The following is a 10,416-nucleotide window of genomic DNA, read 5'->3' as shown; positions in this document are numbered from 1 at the left end:
ATTAGCCAAGGTAAAAATGAAGGAGAGAATCCTAGAAGCAGCAAGAGATAAGGGGACAGTAACCTACAAAGGAGTTCCCATGAGACTGTCAGTTGATTTCTCAAAAGAGACCTTACAGGCAAGAAGGGGCTGGAAAGAAGTATTCCAAGTCATGAAAGACAAGGACCTATATCCTAGATTACTCTATCCAGCAAAGCTTTCATTTAGAATGGAAGGGCAGATAAAATGCTTCTCAGATAAGGTCAAGTTAAAGGAGTTCATCATCACCAAGCCCTTATTTTATGAAATGTTAAAGGGACTTATCTAAGAAAAGAAGATTTAAAAAAACATGTATAGTAAAATGACAGCAAACTCACAATTATTAACAACCACACCTAAAGCAAAACCAAAAGAAGCTAAACAAACAACTAGAACATGAACAGAACCACAGAAATGGAGATCACATGGAGGGTTAACAGGGGAGTGGGGAGGAGAGAGAGGAGGAAAATAGACAAGAAGTAGCATAGATTGTAGTTTGAAAATAGATGGGGGCGTTACCGCAGTATGCACGATAATACTAGAATGGACTTCTAAGTATACCATCATGGCTCTGGGGTTTGGTGGGTGGGGATGTGTCCCAGGGTGGCGGGGATGAAGAGGGGAAATGGGACAACTGTAATAGCATAATCAATAAAATATATTTTTTTAAAAAAAGCATCAAGACAAAAGCGGTAAGTTACCTACAAGGGAGTTAGACTGTCAGCTGATTTCTCAAAAGAAACTTTGCAGGACAGAAGGGGTTGGCAAGAAATATTCAAACTGAAAAAAAAAACAAGGATCTACAGTAAAAATTACCCAACAAACTTTATTTTAAAATTTGTAAGATAGATAAAGAGCTTGCCAGTCAAGAAAAAGCTAAAAGAGTTTATCATCATCAAACCTGTATTTCAAGAAATGATAAAGTGTCTTCTTTAAAAAGAAAAAAGAAAAAGATTATCTTTGGCCAGTAGTCATAAAAAGATGCTAAATGTCACTAATCATAAAAATAAATTCAAATTAAAATCACAAAGATATCACCTTACACCTGTCAGGATGGCTATCATCATTAAATGAACAAATAACGAGTGTTGGTGAGGATGTGGAGTAAAGGGAACCCTTTTACACTGTTAGTGGAAATGCAGATTGATGTAGCCACTGTGGAAAGCAACATGGGGTTACCTCAAAATATTAAAATGGAAGTGTCTTATGACCCATAAATTACATTTCTGGAATATATCTGAAGAAACCCAAAACACTGATTCAAAACAATATATGCACCCATATCTTTACTCCAACATTATTTACAATAGCCAAGATTTGGAAGCAGCTAAAGTGTCCATCAGTACATGAGTCAGTAAAGAAGCTGTGTACATTTACATGGTGGGTATACTATTCAGTCACAAAAAGAAGGAAATCTTATCTTTTACAACAGTATGGATGGACCCAGAGAGGTAGTACACTTAGTGAAATAAGCCAGTCAGAGAAAGACAAACACCATATTGTTTTACTTATATGTGGAATCTAATAAACAAAATTAACTAACAAATAAAACAGAAAAACTCATAGATACAGAGGGCAGACAAAAGCTGTTAGAGGGAGGCATCTTAGGGATCTGGGGTGAAAAAGGTGAAGGCAATAAGAAAAAAAGCCCTTATAGACATGAAAATTAGTATATTGAATACCAGAGAAAAAAGAGGTAAGTGAAGGTAGAAGGGAGTAAAGATGGGGATAAATGGTGATGGAAGGCAATTTGACCTTGTGGTGGTGAACACATAATACAATATACAGATGATGTATTGTAAAGTTGCTTACCTGAAACCCATATACTTTTATTAACCAATGTCAACCTCAACAAATCCAATTAAAAAATCCAATAAAAAAGAAAATTAAAAATATGAATAATAAAATGCTAATAAATACATATCTATCAATAATTTCTCTAATGGCAAATAGAATAAATCTTTTAATCTAAAGACATAAAGGGACAAAATAGATAACAAAACAAGTCCCCTTAAATATGCTATTTAAAAGAGAGTCACAGCCCTGGCTGGCATAGCTCAGTGGATTCAGCGCAGGCTTCAAACCAAAGCATCGCAGGTTCAAGTCCCAGTCAGGGCACATGCCTGGGTTGCAGGCCATGGCCCCCAGCAACTGCAAATTGATGTTTCTCTCTCTCTCTCTTTCTCCCTCCCTCCCCTCTCTAAAAATAAATAAATAAATATTTTTAAAAATAAATAAAAAGAGAGCCACTTCAGTTCAAAAGACACACACAGACTGAAAGTAAAAAATGGGAAAAGATATTTCATGAAAATAGAATGAAGAAAAAGCAGGGAGTAGCAATACTTATATCAGATAAAACAGACTTTAAAACAAAGGCTATTACAACAGACAAAGAAAGACCCAGAAATTCCACTTCAGGGTATTTATCCAAAGAAACTCAAAACTCAAAATCAAAAAGACATACAATCATATGTTCATTGTAGCATTATTTGCAACAGCCAAGACATGAAAATGTCTTGAGTGTCCATCAATAGATAAAAAGAAATTATATATATATAATAAAAAATGAAATCTTGCCACCTGCAACAACATGGATGGACCTAGAGGGTATTGTACTAAGTAAAATAAGTCAGAGAAAGAAAATGCCAGATATGTGACTTATATATGAAATCTAAAAAATAAAATAAAGAAGCAGAACAGAAACAGACTCATAAATGGAGAGAGCATTTTGATAGTTGCCATTTGGGAGAGGGGTTGGTGGAATGGGTGGAAAAGATAAAGAGATTAAGAAGTACAATCAGTAGTTTCAAATAGTCATGGGCATGTAAAGTGCAGCCAGAGGGAAACATAATTGATAATACTTTACTATATGTACATGGTGTCAGATGGGTATTAGATACATAGAGGTGATCATTTCATAAGCTATATAAATGTCTAATCCCTGAAGCATCCTTGAAACTAATCCTTGAAACTAATATAGTATTATAGATCAACTGAAATTAAAACATTAAAAAAACATTTTTAAGTTTAGTGTGATTTATTACACAGCATATAGCAGCAATGGTTGACTACTATATGTTTTCTAATTATTTTCTCCTTCTAAATTGAATGTTGGGTTGATATACATTATTATGTAAGTTTTTAGATGACAGAATGATTCAAATTTTAAACATCACCATGAAGATTTTCAGGATGGCAGTGGAGTAGTGGATCTGCATTCAACTCCTCCAGGAACAAACTGGAAATACAACTAAAAGGGGGAAATCACCTTGAATTACCAACTAATGACCAGCTGAAGAGAAGTCTTATAACCTAGAACTTTCAGAAGAAATCACATTGAGGCTGTACCTGCACAACAGCTTGGGCATCGTAGTTGGGATTCAGATTCACAGTTAGCCAGCCTGAGGGTCAGTCCTACACCAGAATAGGCCAACAGCAATCAAGACTCAATTACAAGAGTAGGGTCCATATAACAAACAAAAAGGCTATTCATAGAGCACTCATCTCAAGGGATCAAGGAGACCACACCACTGGGTCCCACAAGACATCTGTTACATAAAGCCATACACAAAGACTGGAAGCCATAGAAGGTCTATCTAATACATAGGAAAAGATACAAACAGATAACAAAAATGGGAAGACAAAGAAAGAGACCCTAGAGGAAAGAAAAGTAGGAATCTCCAGAAAAAGAGCTAAATAAAATAGAGGCAAGCAATCTATCAGATATATAGTTCAAAGTAATGGTTACAAGGGTGCTCAAGGAACTTAGTGAGAATTACAAAAGCATGAAAAAGGACATAAAAAAACATAAAAAAAAACACTTCTGGTCAAATGGAGGCATAGGTGGATATACTGTGTTTCTTCTGAAAACCAAAAGAAGGACAACAATATTTAAAAATAAAAAACAACAATGTCTAGAAAATTGAACTGTATGGAAGTCTGACAACCAAGGAGTTAAAAAAGAAATATTTCACCAGAATGATAGGAGGGACAGAGATAAGCAGCTGGTATGGAGAGGACTCACAGCAAGGCCTCAGTGGAAGGACCAAACAAGGGTGGGGCAGGTGGACTGAGCAGTCCCACTTTCCTGTGCAGATAACCAGGAACAACAAGTGGGGAATAAAACAGACCTTGAAACCCAGGGTTCCTACACAGGAAATAAAGCCTCAAAACCTCTGACTGAAAAACTCTGTGGAGGCAAGAGAAACACCAAGCCTCATGGAAGGGTTTGTTGGAGAGATGCACAGGGTCCTAGACTATGCACAAACCACGCACCCAGGAATAAGCCCCAGAAGAGCCCAGTTAGCTTGTGGGTAGTAGAAGAAGTGCCTGAAAGCTGGCTGAGAGACCAGCCAGCAGCACTGTTCCCTTTGAGATCCCCTCCCCCACATACAACACCACAACAAAGTGACAAGGGTTGCCCACCCTGGAGAATGCCTAAGGCTCTGCCCCTTACTACATAACAAGCACTCTGAGGCAAATATAAATGGTCCAAATGAAAGAGCAGATCAATCTCCAGAAAAATACAACTAGGCGACAAAGAGATAGCCAACCTATCAGACGCTGAATTAAAAACACTGGTCATTGTGATGCTCACAAAAATGGTTGAGTATGGTTGCAAAATAGAGGAAGAAGTGAAGGCTATACAAAGTGAAATAAAGGAAAATATACAGGGAACCAACAGTGAAGAGAAGGAAATTGGGACTCAAATCAATGGCTTGGACCAGAAGGAAGAAATAACATTCAACCAGAACAGAATGAATAAACAAGAAATTAAAAATATGAGGAGACACTTCAGAACTTCTGGGATAACTTTAAACATTCCAATACTGAATCTTAGGAGTGCCAGAGGAGAAGAGGAAGAGCAGAAGTTGAAAACTTATTTGAACAAATAATGAAGGAAAACTTTCCCAATCTGGTAAAGAAATTAGACATGCAAGTCCAGGATGCTCAAAGAGTCCAAATAAGTTGGAGCCAAGGAAGCACACACCAAGGTACATCATAATTACACTACCCAAGATTCAAGATAAGAAGGGAATCTTAAAAGCAGCAAGAGGACAGTTACCTACAAAGGAGTTCCCATAAGACAATCAGCTGATTTCTCAAAAGAAACCTTGCAGGCAAGAAGGGGCTGGAAAGAAGGATTCAGAGTCTTGAAAGCCAAGGACTTACATCCAAGATTACTCTATTCAGAAAGCTATCATTTAGAGTGGAATAGCAGAAAAAGTTCTTCCCAGATATGTCACTTAAAGGAGTTCATCATCACCAATCCCTTATTATATGAAATATTTAAGGGACTTATCTAAGAAAAAGAAGATAAAAACTATGAATAGTAAAATGACAACAAACTCACAACTATCAACAACTGAACCTAAAAAAACAAAAAACTAAGCTAATGACTAGAACAGGAACAGAATCAAGAAATGGAGATCATAAAGATCTGACAACAAGGAATTAAAGAAGAAACGTTCATCCAGACTGGTAGGAGGAACAGAGACAGGCAACTGGGTGGAGAGAACTCACAGCAAGGTGGTGGTTGGTGGACCAGAAGGTCCCACATTTGCATCCAGATAAACCAAGAGGAACAACTGAGGAGCAAGACAGGCTGTGCAATCTGTTGTTCAAATGCAGGGAAATAAAACCTCAAATCCTCTGACTTAAAAAAACCTGTGGGGGTTGTGGTGGCAGGAGAAACTCCCTGCTTCATGGGAGAGTTTGTTTGAGAGACCCACAGGGTTCTAGAAAGTACACAAAACCACTGACCAGGGAATCAGCACCACAAGGGCACAATTCCCTTGTAAATAGCAGAGGAAGTGCCTGAAAGCCAGCTGAGAGGCCAGTAAGCAGCATAGTTCCCTCTCAAACCACTTTCCTACATACAGTGCCACAATTCAGCAATGTGGATTGCCCCACCCTAGTGAATACCTAAGGCTCTGCCCCTTACTATGTAACAGGTGTACCAAGACGAAAATAAATGGCCCAAATAAACAAACAGATCAAAGCTCCAGAAAAAAATACTACTAGACAATGAAAAGACAGCCAACCTATCAGATGCACAGTCTTGGAATGGTAATCAGGATGTTTACAGAAATGGTTGAATATGGTCACAAAATAGAGGAAAAAGTAAAGGCTATGGAAAGTGAAATAAATGGAACCAATCATGACAGGAAGGAAACCAGGACTCAAATAAATGGTTTGGAGAAGAAAGAAGAATAAACATTCAACCAGAACAGAATGAAGAAACAAGAATTCAAAAATATGAGGAGAGGCTTAAGAACCTCCAGAACAACTTTAAATGTTCCAACATCCGAATCATAGGAGTGCCAGAAGGAGAAGAGGAAGAACAAGAAATTGAAAACTTATTTGAAAACATAATGAAGGAGAACTACCCCAATCTGGCAAAGGAAATTGACTTCCAGGAAGTCCAGGAAGCTCAGAGAGTCCCAAAGAAGTTGGGCCGAAGGAGGAACACACCAGGCACACCATAATCGCATTACCCAAGATGAAAGCTAAGGAGAGAAACTTAAAAGCAGCAAGAGAAAAGAATACAGTTATCTACAAAGGAGTTCCCATAAGACAATCGGCTGATTTCTTAAAAGAAACTTTACAGGCAAGAATGAGCTGTAATGAAGTATTTGAAGTCTTGAAAGCCAAGGACCTATATCCAAGATTATTCTCTCCAGCAAAGCTATCATTTAGAATGGAAGGTCAAAAAAAGTGCTTCCCAGATAAGGTCAAGTTAAAGGAGCTCATCGTCACCAAGCCCTTATTATATGAAATATTTCAGGGACTTGTCTAAGAAAAAAGATAAAAAATACAAACAGTAAAGTGACAACAAACTCACAACTATCAACAACTGAACCTAAAAATACAAAAACAAAATGAGCTAAGCAAACAACTAGAAGAGGAACTGATTCACAGAAATAGAGATTACCTGGAGGGTTATCAGTGGGGAAGGGGAGGGAAAGGGGAAGAAATGAGGGAAAAGGGACAGGGAATAAGAAACATAAATGGTAGGTGCAAAATAGACAGGGGGAGGTTAAGAATAGTATAGGAAATAGAGAAGCAAAATAACATGTACAATCCATGGACATGAACTAAGTGGGGGACAGTGAGAGGGTAATGTTGGTGGAATGGGGGATGGGGGTGCAGGGCAGAAGGGAATAATGGGGAGAAATAAATAGAACAACTGTAATAGCATAATCAATTAAATATACTTTAAAAATAAAATAAAGTGGACAAAATACCAAAATAAACACTTCTCCAAAGAGAACATACAGATGACTAATATGCCTATGAAAAAAGGCTCAAGCCCTGGCTGGCATAGCTCAGTGGATTGAGCACGGGCTGAGAACCAAAGCATCGCAGGTTCTATTCCCAGTCAGGGTACGTGCCTGGGTTGCGGGCCATGACCCCCAGCAACCGCACATTGATGATTCTCTCTCTCTCTATCTCCCTCCCTTCCCTCTCTAAAAAATAAATAAATAAGCTATTTTAAAAAAAGGAAAAAGGCTCAACATCACTAATCATCAGAGAAATGCAAATTAAAACCAAAGTGATATATCACCTCACAAGTGCCAGAATGGCTACCATCAATATATCAACAAGCAAGTGCTGGTGAGGATATTTTGAAAAGGAAACCCTATACACTGTCAGTGGGAATGCAGACTGATACATACACTCTGAAAACAGTATGAAGTTTCCTCAAAAATTTAACAATGGAACTGCCTTTTGACCCAGCCATTCCAGTTCTGGGACTATCCTAAGAATGCCAAAACTATTCAAAAGAATGTGTGCACCCCTATGTTCATAGCAGTATTCTTTACAATAGGCAAGATCTGGAAACAGCCTAAGTGTCCATCAGTAGATGAGTGGATAAAAAAGCTGTGGTGTATTTATACAACACAACTGTAAAATGAAGGAAATCTTACCTTTTGCAACAGTATGGACGGACCTGGAGATTATTATGCTAAGTGAAATAACCCAGTCAGAGAAAGACAAATTCCACATGATCTCACTTAATATGGAACCTAACAAACAAAATAAATGGATGAACAAAATAGAAACAGGGGCACAGATACAGGGAAGAGACTGACAGTTTTCAGAGGGGAGGGGGCACTGGATGAAAGAAGGTGAAGGAATTAGCCTAAGAATATATATTCATAACTCTTATACACAGACAACAGTGTGGTGATGGCCAGAGTGAAGGGGGGTGAGGGCTGAGTGGAGGCAGGCAAAGGGGGGTCAATGGGAACATTTGTAATAGTGCCAACAATAAAAATAAAGAGAAAAAATAAATATCACCATGAAAAGTCTAGTTATTACCTATCACCATAAAACATTATTATAATATTTTGACTATATTTCCTATGCTGTACATAATATTCCTTTGACTTACTTATTTTATAATAGGAAGTGTGCACTTCTTAATCTTCTTTGTATATCTTTCCCATCCCCACATCCCTCTCCCATCTGGAAACCACCAGTTTGTTCTTCATATCTATGAATACAGTCAATGATACTTATAATAACTATAAATTGTATAACCACACTGCTGTGCTTCATGTACCACTGCATAACTCATATAGCCTATACAGCTTAAGAGATTTGGGAAGCATGAGAAAAATAATTGAATATCATCATTGAAAATTAACCTAAACAGAATCTTAGGCATAATCAGTTTAAACAATTAATCCCTACCCCCAATTAACATTGAGGCCCAGAAAAATGGAGTGATTTACCATAAGTTTGTTACAGAACAGACCAGGGGGATTGGCAAATGATATACTATTACTGAATGGACCCACCCTTGTGCTTTGGGGTCCCCCACCCCATACTAGGATCCCCTTGCCTGCCACCAGGGAAAGGCATCTTTCAATGCCAGAGACTGGAGAAAAAGAAAGGGATTATTTATTTCAAGAGTTATACAAACTTAAGAGTAATGACTTAATGTCTTCATTGAGATCCCAAAGTCCTTTAGACTTAGACTTAGTTCGTAAACATACAATCCTTCCTTCCCCACTCTGCCCAGTCCAGGGTACCATATCTCAGAAAAAGAAATAGAAGTCTCTGTTCTTCTCTGTCCAAGCTGCGTGATCTCAAAAAGACCCCGCGTGGCTGCCGCACCTGGGTTTAAATCCCAGCACCAATCTTCCTCTGTCACGCCATTTCCGACGCCTCCCACAATTGATCACATCTGCCAGCATTCCCATATTTTTCTAGCTTTACTGGGCTGCCATAGTAAGTGTGGGCAAGTGTGGCCCTGTGGTGTGGAGCCAGTCACCTCCAAGCTCTCACACAGGCACTGTAACCAGTGGGAGTTGCCTCCCAGTTACATCATGGGTTGAAGTCACTCCCATTCCCTTGGCTCAAAGCATGGCCACAGCTGTTTCACATATCTATGAAACCAGTTAAAAGTTATAGATATGTTAAATGACTGTTCTAGAGGTTATCTGCAAAACTGTTGCTATTCAAAACAACTCTCAGTGGCCCTGCTCCATGCACCGCATCCTCCAGCTCAGACTTGTGGGGGTGAGGATATCCTATATATATATTTTTTCTAATATTTCCTGGACACCAAGTTCTGGACCCCATTACAAATCCTTATTTGGCCACCCCCGCCTTGGTTACACTCTGTTACACTTAAGAGATATGGGACACATGAGAAAAATAAGTGAATATCATCATTGAAAATTAGCCCTTAACAGAATCTTAGGCATAATCAGTCTAAAAAATTAATCCCTACCCCAAATTAACATTGAGTCCCAGAAAAATGAAGTAATATACCATAAGTCACATGGCTAAAATAACAGAGTCAACATTGAACAAAAGAATCTTTCCTTTCAGCTTCACAATCTTATCACATGGCTCTCTATCATCTTTTCAATATTTCTATACTAATTCATACTCTACATCATTATCCCACTCTTCTTATATTGGTAAATTTGTTTCTATCTTCTTCAGGCATTCCTCTAAGGACTATCCTATAGAAAAATACAGAACATAAGAAAAACTAACCATATTGGATATTTGCAAAGTTTTTCACTACCAGAGAAGGGAGGAAATGCCAGTTTATCTGTTCTGTGTTATTCGATGTGAATCAAGTTTTACCTTTGTCCAAGACTCTTTCCATTTCCTTAAAAGTCTGTGCTCTGAAATTCTGAGTATAATTTCTTAGTTTTTTAACATCTGTGCTAGTAATTGTTTTAGAGAATATACTCATACTTTAATGTTATTTGAATGTATTCTATTAAAGGCATTATAAAAACTGCTATAGAAAAATCAATTGAGACCTCATAGACTGATTGAACACAAAGCCATAAACTTAGATGGCTTTATGGACCAAGTAATAAATATAAAATACATGAATCTTGAGGGTGGGTGAGGATTCCAGCAAAC

The sequence above is a fragment of the Phyllostomus discolor genome, chromosome 9, assembly GCF_004126475.2.
Source record: "Phyllostomus discolor isolate MPI-MPIP mPhyDis1 chromosome 9, mPhyDis1.pri.v3, whole genome shotgun sequence".
NCBI lineage: Eukaryota > Metazoa > Chordata > Mammalia > Chiroptera > Phyllostomidae > Phyllostomus > Phyllostomus discolor.
The sequence above is the reverse complement of the archived record's forward strand: the minus strand, read 5'-3'. Positions refer to the sequence as shown.